We start from the raw sequence: 14,921 nt of genomic DNA, 5'->3' as shown, positions 1-14,921 counted from the left end.
CAGGGGTGGGGTGGGCTGGGGGTGTCAAGAGGCAGGGGGGAGGTAGACTGCTGAAGAAGCCAGGCAGTCTCCTCCTCCTGCTTTGACCAGCTCCCCTCCCCTCTGAGGAGGTATAAAGAGGGCAGAGGTATAAAGAGGGCAGAGAAAAGACAGACAAGACACATAGTCTCAGGTCGCTTGGGAAGAAGGACCTGGAGGAGGAAGATACATAGGGAGCTATGGGAAGGTGGGGACCTTCAATCCTCACAACTGCCTCATTGGGGCAAGACCTACTGAGAAGGGTTGCTGTGCTCACTAGGCCTGAGCTGTTTTGTTTCTTTGAATAAAGAGTTAACTTCACTGACACCTTGGGAGTTACTGCTGACTGACTCCCAGCTTGACAACAGCTCATCAAAACCTGGCTGCTGATATTCAAACATGTCTTCTATAGGTGGCAATTGGCAGAAATAGGGACACTCATATTGTTTGGACCAACATCAATAGCTAGGTTGTGCCCAGATGAGGAGCAAATAGAAGAAAGGGTGCAGAATTTTAGGTCACCCAGTGAAACACCACCACACATTTGACAAACAACCCATTAAAAAAATGCTCTCATGATCATCCATACTAGCAGCGATTGCGGATGTACAACTGATTATTTTTACTTACTGCATTTTAAATGGAATGGGTAAATCTGGATTGAATGAGAAAAAGCTATAGGCTGGCATTTTGTTGACGATGACACCACGTGGATGATGCAAAAAATAAAAAAAATAAAAATTGGGCAACACCCATTCTACAATAAACTCCCACAGGATCCAGGGAGCCCTATCTGGCCTTTGCTACATTAGGAAGGACTTGCTCCTGAGCTGAAAAATGAGGAGTGCATATTTGGTTTTTTTGTAGAATATTTCTCGACTCTGATAATTTCCCAGACAAGTTTTCACATTGTAAAGGAAATGCTTCCACAATGCCTTCATAACATTTATTTGGACTTCAGGTGGGAGAATTTCCCTCAGAATTGTTTGCTTAATTCTTTTTTGAGTTTCCAATAATGGGGAGATCTTTATTGGGAACTGGAGGTTACCCTTCACAGAGCTACAATTTCCAGCACCCTTAACAATCTGCAGTTCCCAAGATTGTCGTGTGTGTGTGTGTACTTTACATATATGGTGTGTATGCAATCTAAGATTGGGGAAACTGATTCATATCCCCACTCGGGGCTCCTTCACACCTCCACTTTCCCCTGGGGAAGCCTGCTCTTTACTACAGAATTGGACGTTTGCTCTGATTCAGCAGTAAAGAGCCGTTATTTTCGGAGACAGTGGCTGGACAAGTATAAAACCCCTCGGATCCGTGTTATTTAGGCACAGGAGAAGCTTGGCTTATCTCACAGGGCACTGCAGAGAAAATTATGTGTGTGGCGAGGGAAGGGGGAGCAGTGACAGTATATACCATGTATGCTGCCTCAAGCTCATAGATATGCTATATAGCCAATATTCATAAAAATACTTGTGACTCCCATCTAAAACTAGCGTGTGGTTGCTGAAAGACAGAGAGATTTTTGATGCACTGTGTCTTTAAAAGGGGCTCCAATTATTTGCACTCTCCCAACCTGAGTGGGGCTTATGTTAGTCTTCTGTTTTGGTACTGTTGAAGTTAATAGATGCTGTGAGGCAACAGAGCTTGATGGATTAAATTTAAAATAGGCAGATTCAGTGCAAGAATTATATGAAATTTCCTCATTTTTATCCTTATTGAGGATGATTGAATTGGAACAGAATCTTGGGATTTGATATTTGGGTGGACAGAATGAGGAGGAGGCTTTCAAATTTAAATACTCGCATTTTTATTTTGGCTTTTTTTTAATGGCATCAGACATCTTGAATGAAAAACCAGCAGCCGTCTGAAAAGCCAGTGCCACCATTTTGTGATTCCTGCGGAAAAACAACTGCCGTGGAATTACCGCTTCAACAAACTCGTCTTTGGAATCCAAATTCCAAAAAGACTTCCCAAATACATGAGTTCTCTCTCTGCTTCAAAACACCCCCCCCCCCCCCGGTTCTTAAATCTTGGCACTGTTACAGGGGAAAAATAAGTTTTGACTTGGCTTCTCACTTTTAGACAGCTGTTTTGCATAGAGCCCTGGAAAAAAATATGAAATCCTCTTATGCTTGTGTTAAAATAATGCCATTAGAAAGGGGGGAGGGGGAAGCCACCCTCCCCTACACCCGGCTTCTTCTGCAGGAAAAGGGGATTTCCTAGGATTGAAATCAGTGCTGCTTGCTGCTATGATGATAATGACAATGGCACCACTCATTATTATTTGATGGGGTGTTTTTTATGAATAATGCCTGATAGGTGCAACAGTGTTGTACCGTCAGCTCATAACGTAATAACGCACTGAAGGTTTGGTTTCTGTTTGAATGGAAAATAAAGCATGGTAATGTGGGAGAGGGATCCTGTTTTAGTACTTGGAGGAAATTTGTTATGGTAGGATGGAATAAGTGGGATTTTGGCTTTAAAAGAAAGCAATTGGATCAGTAGATTAAGCCAAATAGAATAGGGTGTTGGGGACTTGTAGATTGTATTCTAGCTTTAGGCAGGAATGCAGTGGGGAGCAGAAAGGCAGGGTTTTCTTTTATCACATTTACCTGTTTCACATACCTGGCCATTGCTGGAGATATTGCGAACCATGAGAGCGGCACCAGAAGTAATGCTGCGGTGGTCCTTGAAGCCAGCCGGCGGGGAGACGTGATCCAGGCATGAGCCTATGTTTCTTTGTTATCAGGGATGCTATTTCACATCTCCCTCTGGACAAGTTTGAGGCTTACAAAAGTGTGTTGAGACTACTGTGGAAAAGAGGCTTTGTCAAGTCAGGAGTGCTCTGATGGTGTTTCCTGCTTGGCAGGGGGTTGGACTCAATGGCCCTTGTGGTCTATTCCAACTCTATGATTCTATGATTCTAAGTGGTTGTGTCCCAAGAAAATAACTTGTTCATTAACACTTTACAGACTGGCCCATAGATACACCACAAGTTTGCCCTGGGTATCTGATGCGCTGAACATTTGTAGTCTGAAGGTGACAAGAGGGCTGAATGAGATACTGTTTGCACACCTGTGTAAGATTTACTCAGTTTTCCTTTCTAAACAGGAAAAGCTGTTCCTGGAGTAGTAATCAGGATTGGAGAAGCCGGGATGTGTGTTTGATGGCCTTTTGAAACTGACATTTGGAACACTATTGGGGTGTGGGGTCACACGGAGGACTTTGGAGAAGGGAAATAAACTCTGGGTGGGGTGGGGAGTTCAGCACTCCAAAACACTGCTTGTTCAATCCTGATCATCTCTCCAAAAAAGGGTCTGTTGACAAAAAGTCCTCAGGGTAGTATTGTGGATTTTTATCTGTAAATTCTAGTGTGAACCTGAGGACTATAAACAGAGCAGACATGAAATGAGAGCCAGAACCAACTGGAGCTCCCAGATATGTGCTTGCTATACCCCAGAGGTCCCTGTCTCCTTTATCTTTTACATGTTTACTCAGGTAAAATACCTGTGTATCTAGACTGCTTAGGGTAACCTTTTAAACATCGCCACAAAAGAGGACATAGATTCGCCCAAAACTTTCAAAAGCTAATTTATATGTATAGATGCATGTTTAGACATGATTGTTATATTTTAATTAAAATAGAAATTATAATTAAAAGTATAACCATCTCAGGGTGTTAAGGAATGAATTTAATATATCTCAGCATGGTAAGGAAGACTGGCCAGGTGTGCCTGTTCAGTTTGCTGTCCATGGGACCTGCTCTCCCTACTTAGGTTTCTTTATCTTTAAACTGGACTGACAGACCATCAAGTAGAGAACTGTCCACTGACAGCCCTTCAGATGGATGAATGTCCTCTGCAAAGTAGGGCACATGGACACCCTAAGACTGCCATGTAAACTGTTATCTGTTGTTAAGTTTTGCTTCACAAACAGGATTTATCTGATCTATATTTTTGAGCTCATGAAGGACTTTCTGTCCAGGTGACACAGACTGCTGATGGAGTGAACTCTCTTCATTCTAGCTCTCTATTGTAAGACACTGTGGTCTGGATTAAGTGAGAGGAATGAAGAGTGGATGACCCAGGCTTGGGGTTCAGATTTGATGACTTTGTCATTCTTTCATTTCTATGATTCTGCGATTGTTTCGTTCAGTTAGGCACACACATATCTTGTTGTTCATTAGAGAAAGCTCTGTGTTCCATAAAACAGCTGGCAGTAATCTACAGAGACCCTTTCTCTCTGACCCACCCAGCAAAATACCAAATCCAGTGTTATACTTTTTTGAGGGGTGGGATTCATTACTTCAAAAAGTGGATTAGAATTCATAATGGCTTTATTTTGTGTATTTATAGGCATTTCTAAGCTGCTGAATATTCTACAAAAATTCTAAGAAATTGCTAAGAAAAAACATATACTTTTTTAAAAAAAAAATCCAGGTCCAGGCTTAAGAACCAGGGGAAACCTGCAAAAAAATACATCTATTTGCACAACATCTGAAGCATATAATTGATGGTGCTTCACATTTGTTCTACAGTTGATCCAAACACATCAAATGCATGAGCGGTTTTCCTCCACTTTAAATAGTGAAAATATGAAGCTTCCTTTTTTTTTTTTTTTTTTTGCTATTTTAATACTGTTTTGGATCTCCAAGAGAAATGAATCGGTATCTCTCAGAAATAATGCAGCCTCTTAAAACCAAGGTCAGCTTTCCTTTCTAATGAATTAATTTTATTTTAGCTCAGCCTGAAATTTTGAATGCAAATATTTCCTTCCAGTTTAAAATCTGTGCTGTTTCCCCTCCTTAATCTTATCCAATTCACAATTGATGAATGTATGATCTGGCTTGGCTAGATTTTGCCTTTTCTTCAATAGCATAGAAGGCCCCTTTCAATGAAATAGACTATCCAAATGTAATGTTCTGGGGATGTATATGTGGGGTGATAGCCAGATAGCTGTATACCACTATTTCACCAAGGAAAAATTAGAATAGATTTATGTCCCTGTGCTGGAAAGAGGAAGCACATAATCTTTCAATGTAAAATGCTGTAAAAGGAAAAGATTCTCAGAATGGTGGTCCATGTTGTCAGGGATGAGTTTTCTTTCTCTCATAAAATACTTGGGATTACAGTGGTACCTCGGGTTACAGATGCTTCAGGTTACAGACTCTGCTAACCCAGAAATAGAACTTTGCTTCAGGATGAGAACAGAAATCGCGCGGCACCAGCGGGAGGCCCCGCTAGCTAAGGTGGTACTTCAGGTTAAGAACGGTTTCAGGTTAAGAACGGACCTCCAGAATGAATTAAGTTCTTAACCCGAGGTACCACTGCATATTTTTCACTGGAGAGATATAAGAGAGTGCCCTGCCTCCAAAAGGATTTAAAAATGGCCTTAAAAGTTTCACAAAATCATTGCAGGTGAAAGCAGGAAAGTTGCTTTGTTCACAGACATCTAAGAATGGCAAAGGATGCAATGCCTAGAAAACTGACATTTTCCAAGGTACAAAATATGATGCATCCATCATAAAATGCATTGGGCAGAATTCACCTAGGAGCTCATCAGTAGACCCTGGTGCCCTTCACCCCTCTCCTCCTCCTCCTCCTCCTAGGTCCTTACTCCCCCCAAAAATTGGCTCTGGGGGGAATCAGGAGATTCCCCAGAACAATGAACTAGGGGAGGAGAGAGGGGTTTGTTTTGTTTGGCAAGTTGCAATGCTCGCGCAGAAGAAATGATTGGAGGAGTGCAACATTGAATTCCATCCATTATCTTCACAACAAAAGTGCAACCTTGAAGAGAAATGTCTAGATTGTGCACAACAGATTGGCAGCCAACAACTGCATCCATTGTGCTAAAAAAAGATTTCTGGAAAGGCCTTTAAATTAGCTTGGAAGGCAGAATCAGACTTCATGTACAGTCCCCACTAAAATGCCTGGGGGCTGTGAAGCATTTATGATTTGCTTTTGCATAATAAGAAGACTTACTACATTTTTATCTTGCATTTCCACCAAGGAGCTCAGGATACCATATATACCGTCTCCACACCCTTTTAAAAATCATTGCAACAACTGTGCAAGGGCTAATCTGATAGATCATAACTGATTTGGTATTGCCCAGTGAGCTTCAAAGTTGAGTGAGGTTTTGAGGATGAGTCCTTCCAATCTTAGCGTTCATCTACACTTTCGCTTGACCTTCTTTGGATCCTACGATGTACAGATTAATCCCCTTGGGTCCAAGAGATTTTCTCGTTGTCTCTTGGCTGTGCCTTGTGGAAATCTGATCTTAAATGCCTGGTGGAAATGCAGTTGGTTACAGCGTGGTGCTGATAACACCAAGGTTGCAGGTTCGTTCCCCCATGGGACAGCTTTCATATTCCTGCACTTCAGGGGGTTGGACTAGATAATTGTCAGGGTCCTTTCCAACTTTCCAACTCTACGATTCTATGTACCTGCTGAATTGAAGTTCATTTAAGCAAAATCTCACTTTGGCTTCTCTGTGCATCTGATAAGATCTGATTCAGAAGGTAAGGTCGCATTTTCGCAAGCCACAATCGCGGAACAACAAGAAAAGTTTTTGGACCCCGGGGAATAAATTGGTACGCAGTACAATCAAAATACGAATCAAGCAAGAGTGTGGATAAGCCCTTTGCTCAGCACTCCATTCACTGCCCAATGCTGGCTCTCATTTTGAGATTTCATTTGCATTTTGAGATTTGTCTTCCTTCTGCCTTTCATCAAGGCTTTCACAAAATTACATCCTTGCAAAATTACTGCCAGGTTACTATATTCTCACAAAAATGGGCTCAGTGAGCAGATGTTTTACAACTTTTATCTGGCCTTATATTGTAAACATTTTTTGTCAGGTGGTGGCTGGGAATGCACAGAATCTAATGAGAGTTTTCATATGTATTTCCAAATATGCATATGTGGCAGTACTGTACTGAGTGTTCCAGATTTTTCAGGTCACAACCCAGACCATTGGCAACAGCTTTCCCCCTGATGCAATTAAAAGCTGTGAGGGGCCCCAGTGCAGATCAAGGCCACTGCAGGGAGCAAAGGCTTAAAGACCCACTCCCCCACTTTATGGTCCCAATCTGGATCAGGGACCCCCCCACCTGCCTCTAGCTCCTAATTACTTAACAAACACTTTTCCTTCCAGTAAGGCTCATCAGCATCCTGCTAAATAGAAAAAGGCCGCCTCTAGTTTGGTGCTATTTTCTCTTGCAACCGAAAGTATTAAGCTATATTAAGAGAGTAGTCTAAGGTTTAGCCACAACTGATAAAAGCTGTGCCTGCGTATAATAATGGTTTTCCTAAATGACACTAAGAATGTCTGCAATGTTCCACTTGTGAGCCATTTTCAAATTGGAGAGTTAGCTTTAAATCAGACATGCATCCTAGATAACATAGGTTATGCATTCTCCTGTGGGAAATGCAAAAACAACAAGGACAACAACTCACAACTGAAGCATTTCTTGTGAAAACTGCCATGGTAATATTGCCATATTAAAGCTGCTGTGATAAAGATCTTGTTGTCTTTCTATCCATAAATTTTTGTGTAGCTGTTCATGAACATGTACCTTTGTTTCCTTTCGAAAACTGTAGCCGTGCTGAACTGGTGAAACTAGGGGTAGGGAGAGCTCAGGAAATGAATGACAAGAACATTTAAATATGTAGGGAGAGAAAGAGAGGGTGTTTCTTACTCCTGTTTCTACTGAGGTGTGTTGAATAATGAGTATGCAAAGTATATTCTGAGTGCACAGAAAGCAAGCGCAAATATGTCTGGGAGGGGATTATTTTAATGCAATTTTTGTTTTAATTTGTAATTTATTTATTTATTGAAGAGATGTGTTCTAATCATCCAGTGGCAACACCAGATAATTTGGAACAGGGAGGGCAAGGAAGGTGAGTTGTGTCCTATATGTTCAGATCTCTGAAAGAAAAGTAGTAGTATATATTGTCAATGGACTACAACAATGGGTGGGGGACAAGTGTGGGGAGGGGAGCTCCCCACCCGCCCCAGCACTGCCCATGGAAATATATTGTCTCCCAAGGGGCAGGGAAACCATTTTCAAACCATGTTCCTTGGTAAGACAGGATGCAAATAGAAGGGCATAGTGAATTAAAAGACAATATTGTGGGTTTCCCCCTCTTTCTAGGCCTGACACAAGAATATTTGAAGAATTAGAGGAAATATTATTGCCTCTTGAATTTTGCAGACAACGAAGAAGCCATTTAACATGGAGCACTTCCAGACGACCTGTTTATTGAGCATTCATCCTGATTGTTTCCAGGGAGATTAGACAGTGTTGGCTATTTAATGATTCACTCCGATTTGTTTGTGGGGAGGCTAGACGACGGCTGTGCACACATTACCAGCTTAAAACACATCTAGCTTGTCTATTTTTGTCAATTCAGTTTGAAATTGGCTTGGGGGGAAATGTATCAAAACACAGCATTTCCAAGATACGCCAGGATATATAAAGGATAGATATGGATTGTGGCTAATGTTGTGTTCCCACCACTTCCAAAACCCAGCAGTGAGAGAGCATTGGATACAAAGTGTGTACATAGCACGTGCCAAAGCAACTGTGATCCCATGCTTTCCACTATCTTTCCCCTTCACTTTCCTTACCCATAGTCTTTCGGAAAGCTAGTTTGTTGTGCAAGAGTTCAAGATCAGCTTTAATTGCGCGATCACCATTTATTTATTTATATATATATTTTAATTTATATTTTATTTTATTTTATTTGACTTATATACCACCCTTCATCAGGCCAGTTCACAAGATAAAATTAGTTGGTATGTGGTTGAATCCCATTTGAAAATGGAAACAGTATGGAAGTGCCCATGGGAATTAAGCAAATAAGGCACACATGCCCTAAGGGAGCCGGAGTATGCCCAATGTGTCATATAATCGTAGAGTTGAAAGGGACCAGGGGTTATCTAGTCCACTTCTTGCCATGCAAGAATCATAGCCCAAGCATCCATGAAGGATGACCATCCAACCTTTGTTTAGAAACCTCCAGTGAAGGAGAGTCCACAATCTGTTGAACAGAGGTCCACTCCACTGTTGAACAGCTTTTGCCGCCAGGAGGTTATTCCTAATGTTTAGTCAGAATCTGCTATCCTATCTTTTTAAATTCATTGGTTTGGGTCCCATCCCAGCTTGCTCCATCTTCCATGTGACATCCCTTCAGATATTTGAAGATTATTATCCCATCACCTCTCAGTCTTCTCTTCTCCAGGCTAAACACACCCAAATTCCTCAACTGTTCCTTACAACCATCATTTTTGTTTGCAAGTCGGTATGGTTCTGAATGAACCAACAGAGAGACAGAACCTCTTCAAAGGGCCTCTTCAAAGAGAGCATTTCCTGACCTGCGGCTCCCATTCAAGGTATAAAGATTCTAACCTAAAAAGGAAAGCTACCAAACTGCACAACTTTCCTCCTCTGACAGGGGCAGTAGAGGTTTTGCATTCAGAAGAGTCTCAGGTTTAATTCCTGGCATCACCAGTTCAAAGATCTGGTAGCAAGCGATGGGAAAGACCACCTATATTTGAGACTCTGGAGAGCTGCTGCCTAGATGTCCCAAATAGACTGATTTAATATATACGCTAGCTTTATATGTTATGAGAAAGGTTGGATGCTGTCCTGTAGCTCAGCTTTGGGTGGGGGGCGAGTCTGAGGAACAAGTTGCTTTCAAGTGAAGCCAAATTTGGATTTGAAATTTTCTGCCGTGTACCTGGGGTGAGGAAATGGAGGTGTGTCAAGCACTACTGTTTTGTTGCTTATGGTCACTGAAGATTGCTTCCATGTTCCTACTCTGGAAGTTTTGTAAAAAGGGTGTTGATCACAAATCACTTGCATAGGGATGCACTGGCTAGTCCAAAAAATCTGGTCTAGTAGTAACTTTGGAAGACTTATTTGCAAAGCTAAGGACATTATAAATTTAATGACATGAAATAACTGGTGGGGGCAGGGGGAAAGGCAATGCTATCCTCCCTGTTCTTTTGGGGTACTGGGGAGCAGGATGGTCATGTAGCCCTTTGAAGTGCTGCATTTAAAGGCTGGGTTGTGTCTGTGTTTTCCACCTCATCCTTTTCTCTGGCACCAGGACTGAAAATACAGGGCTTCTATTCTTCCACTAAAGCAAGCCTGCGGCCTAATATTTCCTTCATCAGTCTGAAGGCTCAGTTCAGCCATGGGGATGATGACGTGTCAGGGGGTGGCACTGAACAATGTGCCAGCTTTCAACTGTGTTGAGATGCTGCTTTTGCTGCTGGCATTGAGGCGTGTGCCGTTTTGCTGGGGTTTTTTTGGTTTATGTTTTCCTCTTCTTAGAAGTAAAAATAATAGCCTCTGTGCCAACTGTGTGACAACGCTGCACATTAACTCTTTTTGTTCTGCTCTTTCTCTGCTGGGAGGAGGATTTTACCATTTGTCTCCTTCTGAAACAGGCAAAAGGGTTTTTTTTAAAAAAAAGAGGAATTCATAGCAACAACTTCAGAAATTGGCTCCCACAAAAACAAAAAGGACTGCTGCTGATTTTTGTATCAGTCAGGGCTGCCTCCAGGTTTGAGGGGGCTGTTGGCAAAATCACCAGTTGGGATGCCTCCCAATATAGTAAGGCTATTTTAGGGTTTACAGGTGGAGTGCGGGTTGGGGCCAGGAGCTAATTCTGCAAAGAGCCTTCTTCCTGTTTAACTGTGGCAAGCTCCCGAGAGGTAACCTTCCTCCAACCGCCATTTTGTTTTCGCTATGAGGCTGATGCAATAACTAGTGCATTGTGGACGAAACAAAATGTAGCCTACCATCCAAATTGCAGCAGCTAAAGCACCGTCCTTGATGGGGAGGGCAGATGGGCTATGCTGGGGTGCAGGGACTGCAACAACTACCCAAGGATGACAAGTGCTGATGCGAGGCCTGCTAGCAGAGTGTATCTGTGAGTGTGTATATTGCAGCCCCACAGGGTTAGTGTGTATGTCTTTTTTGTCAATCTAGTACTCCAATATGTTTCACTGCACACTGATAGCACTGTTGGACTTACTTAAGTTAGTATTCTTCCTTCTTCATGCCCTCCCAAAAAGGAAAGAAACTCATGTTAGCACTGGGCGACATTAAATATAATCCCTCAATGTGCTAAGAACAGGGGACAACTGGACTGATAACTGCATTTTCTTCCCTTTAAGTAGGGGCCAAACTAGAACCATTATCATTGAAAAGTGGTATACAAATATTGTAAATAAATGAAATGTGTATGAAAATGGCATCCTTGTGCATGTGTCTGACCCATTCATATTTAAAATGAGAGTGAGTGGGTTCCAATTTTTGCATTAAAGCAGGTATGTGGAAAAGAATAAGTTGACCCTAAGGAAATGCCCGTAATTTGGACATATTTGTAATGAATAAGTGTAGCAGCTAAATCATGGTTTGGCCCTTGTGGCTGGGCTCCACACCTGAGCTCGTTCCACAAATGGTGGGTTTGTGCAATTATTATGATTGCACAATTGCACAATTGAAAAAGATCTCAAGTTTAAGATGATCCAGGTTATCCAGACTTTGCTAAAAGCTTGACAAAGTTTGACCAGAATGAAGGATTGATGGTCTGTGGAGGCAAACTTAATAGAGTACTTGTATGCAATAGCTGCCACCACTACTCTTCTAAGGGATAACATGGGCCACAACTGGTTGAGATTGGTATGGGTTTTTTTTTCAGATTAGCACTTGCTCTCTATGCGGGCAGATTTTTTAAAAACAAAATCAGCTGAAGTGATAATTAAAATGAGAATTACAGAAGATTTGGATTCCATGTTTGCCAGGCATTACTAAGATACTTAGTTTGTATGTATTGTAATGTTGTTTCTAATTGCCCATAAAGGTTTAAAACTCTATTGGCGGATTTTATGTGAGTCACACAGAGAGGCCAGTCAGACAGAAAGGCAGGATATCCATTTAAAATAAGTATAAAAGTTAGAAGCTAAGGCTTGCTTGGGGCATTCCTAAGCACTTCTGCTAATGCAAAGCCTTATTCCCACAAGGCTGCAAAAGTTCTTGCAGGATTGTGTCTTTGTTAGTGGTGCCTTCAGGTAGGTAGGGATGGATGAATCTGTCAATCTTTGTTCTCTCTGTTTCTCATTTTTTTTCCAACCTTAAAATCAGTTCTTCACATTTTTGCAACCATTTGCGAATTTTTGTTAAAATAGTGCTCACGAAAGCTCACCATCATTTTAGTGTGAATTTCTTTGTACACATTTTTGCAAACAATTTTCCCATTTGCATTTTTATATGTTATATACTATTTTCACTAAGATATGCATCATATACACACACTATACACTGGCATAGATGTCTTTGTACACGTTACTTGGCTGTTGCAAAATTCAGAGAAGGGTGCATTTTGAAGGATGACTGTGCTTTGGTTCACATCTTGGTTCAGAAAGTGTGAATGAGGTAAGATTACCGTAAAATGTGAACTGAATTGAATTCCCCCTCCATCTCTATTGTGAGGGCATGACTTTGGGGCATGAGAGGAGGACACACACCATGACTATGGAGCCCAGTTACAAGGGCTAAACCATGGTGTAGAATTTAACACAGAAGCACAGACTAACCTTGTGGGCTTGTGCTTTATGAACCCACAGGCACACTGTAGCCTGGTACCAGGCCTAATATCAGCACGTGGTGTCCTGGCATATTTGTTGCAGTCCTCGCACCCCAGCATGACCCACCACAAGGACGCCCACCTACCCTTACCCTCAAGCACTGTGCTTCAGTGCGTTTACCCTTGCAAACAAATCTGGAGTGATTGGGGGTATGTTTTGAAATGAGGAAGGGTGGCAGTGAAAACAGCACCCACTTTCCATCCCCGCTAGTCCTCCAGTCCTGATCACCCCTCTGGAAGGATCTTTTCCTGCTCTAAAAAGCCCATCAGGGTACTGTTGAACATATCTACGTGCAACGTCTTGTTTGACCCCCGCCTTTTGCCTTAGGCTTTCCTTCTCTGTGCCTGAAGGGCTTTTCTGCGCTTGCTGAGGTGACAGCTTCCCTCCCAAGGATCGTTCTGGCTGTTAGCAGGTGTTCATTGCAGCTCTTTAATGGCAGTTCCCTTTCTCGGGGTTTGTTGGCTGCCAGCGGAGGTGCGAGGCGAGAAGGGAGCCTTGGGAGAGTTTTAGACGAGCAGCTGCCCTCCCCCAGCCCCCTCCCCATGCACACCTGAGGCCCTGTCTGTCGTCTGTGACTCTATAATGTGATGGGCATTGCTCCACCTGAACTCCTCTGGGGAGGCCAGAGGCCCCACGTCACCACACCACAGACTCCCTGCTGTGGGAAGTGTGCATAGGGGGCAGCACTCACGCTCCCCCCCGCCATCACTCTTGCAGAAATCCACAGGTATTGGAAGCAGCAGGCAGGGAGGAGAACATGAACGTCTCTCAACACATACCCCTAGCACAGAGATTGATGATTCAAATGATGCTTTGGTACTTTAGTTTTCTTTTCATGATTTTCTTTGTTTTTCTTACCTGCCCCAAGCCTTGGAGACTGAGAAAGCTATAAATAGGGAACAATTCCCAGGTAGATTAAAACTCTGTAGGGAGAGACTTGGGAGGCAGGCCTCTGCGCCTGGTACTCTGTGTTACTCTCTGTGTGTTAAGGGGTGGGGTTTTTAAAGAGTGATCGTTTGCAACTGTGGATGATCCAATAAAGCTCCCCAGAGCTACAGTACACAGGGAATAATGTTATTCACATGTCTGTGTGGAATTACCTCCCACACATTCCTGCTTATGAGGAGGGGAGCTATTGCCAGTTCCTAACATGCAGGCAGGCAGGGATACGTGATGAGAGGCAGCAGAGCCATCCCGTTTTCTGTATTGTTACTTGTTCACCAATAGCTCCTGAGCACTTTTCACTTGCTTTTTTTGCCCATGCACTAGGCAGCTGCTTTAGAAGTGCATGGAGTGACTAACCAGGAGCAACTTCATAGAACCTGGGCAGCAAGCCATCCATCCCAGGAATTGTCTGGTCTGGCCCCTTCTCCAAAGAGGGATGCCTAACGCCTAAGCCTTGTTTGACACATGTCTCCTTAGCACTAAGGACCATGTCATACATTTCAAAACTTGAGAAGTGTTCTAAAAATGTAAATATGAATATGACAGATACATGTCAGGTTGCTATGACAGTTGTGTTGAAAGTGCCCTTGGGGACAAATCCAGGGATTGCCTCTGTATAATGTGTTGTAAGGCTTTAAGGAGTGGAATTTAATGTTTTAATGTCACTGAGCTGTCTCATCGACTGGGTGTATCATAGGACCAGCTGAAATGGCAATGCCCAAAGGCTGGTGTACTGCAGGCGCGTCCAACTTCCAAGCGACTGCAATCTACTCCCAGTATAAAAAAACTGGCAGTGATCTACCCATTGTATATACCTGTAAGGTATTGTGCTTTTCTTTCTAAAGTGTTAATAAAACTTTTAGGTGCTCCAGTACATAAGCACTAGAAATAAAAACCAACTGTTAACCATCATAGATTTTCAAAGAAACTGAACAAGCAGCAAGCAATAAATAGTCCTCTAGCCCATTTCTCCTGACCATATGGTTGCAAGTACTTGTTCCTTAGAAAACTGAAGGGGTCACCCTTGCTTCCCCATTTCCTAATTTAAAACAAACAGGAAATAACATATGTGGTATGTTATTGCATTAATGAAACTGGATTTTAACATGGGAACTCCCAAAGGTATGCCTGACATCTGCAGTGATAGGACATTGCTATGTAATAATCCTCAATATGAAATCCAGACTTAGCATAGTACAGAGCCTCAGTTACACAGAAATTGGGTGTGTAAATAATGTGGTTTGTGTACATTTGCAGGAACAGTACATGACTCTATGAAAATATGTTATTAC

At 42.4% G+C, this 14,921-nt stretch overlaps 1 protein-coding gene across 8 annotated transcripts in view; it reads left to right on the top strand.

Annotated features, from left to right (window-relative positions):
* NFIX (nuclear factor I X) overlaps window positions 1–14,921 on the top strand; it is a 251,299-nt gene that overhangs the window by 137,066 nt on the left and 99,312 nt on the right. The gene's annotated exons all lie outside the window — the stretch shown is intronic.

The sequence above is a fragment of the Podarcis raffonei genome, chromosome 17 (assembly GCF_027172205.1).
Source record: "Podarcis raffonei isolate rPodRaf1 chromosome 17, rPodRaf1.pri, whole genome shotgun sequence".
Lineage (NCBI taxonomy): Eukaryota > Metazoa > Chordata > Lepidosauria > Squamata > Lacertidae > Podarcis > Podarcis raffonei.
This window is presented reverse-complemented; position numbering and strand designations above follow the sequence as displayed.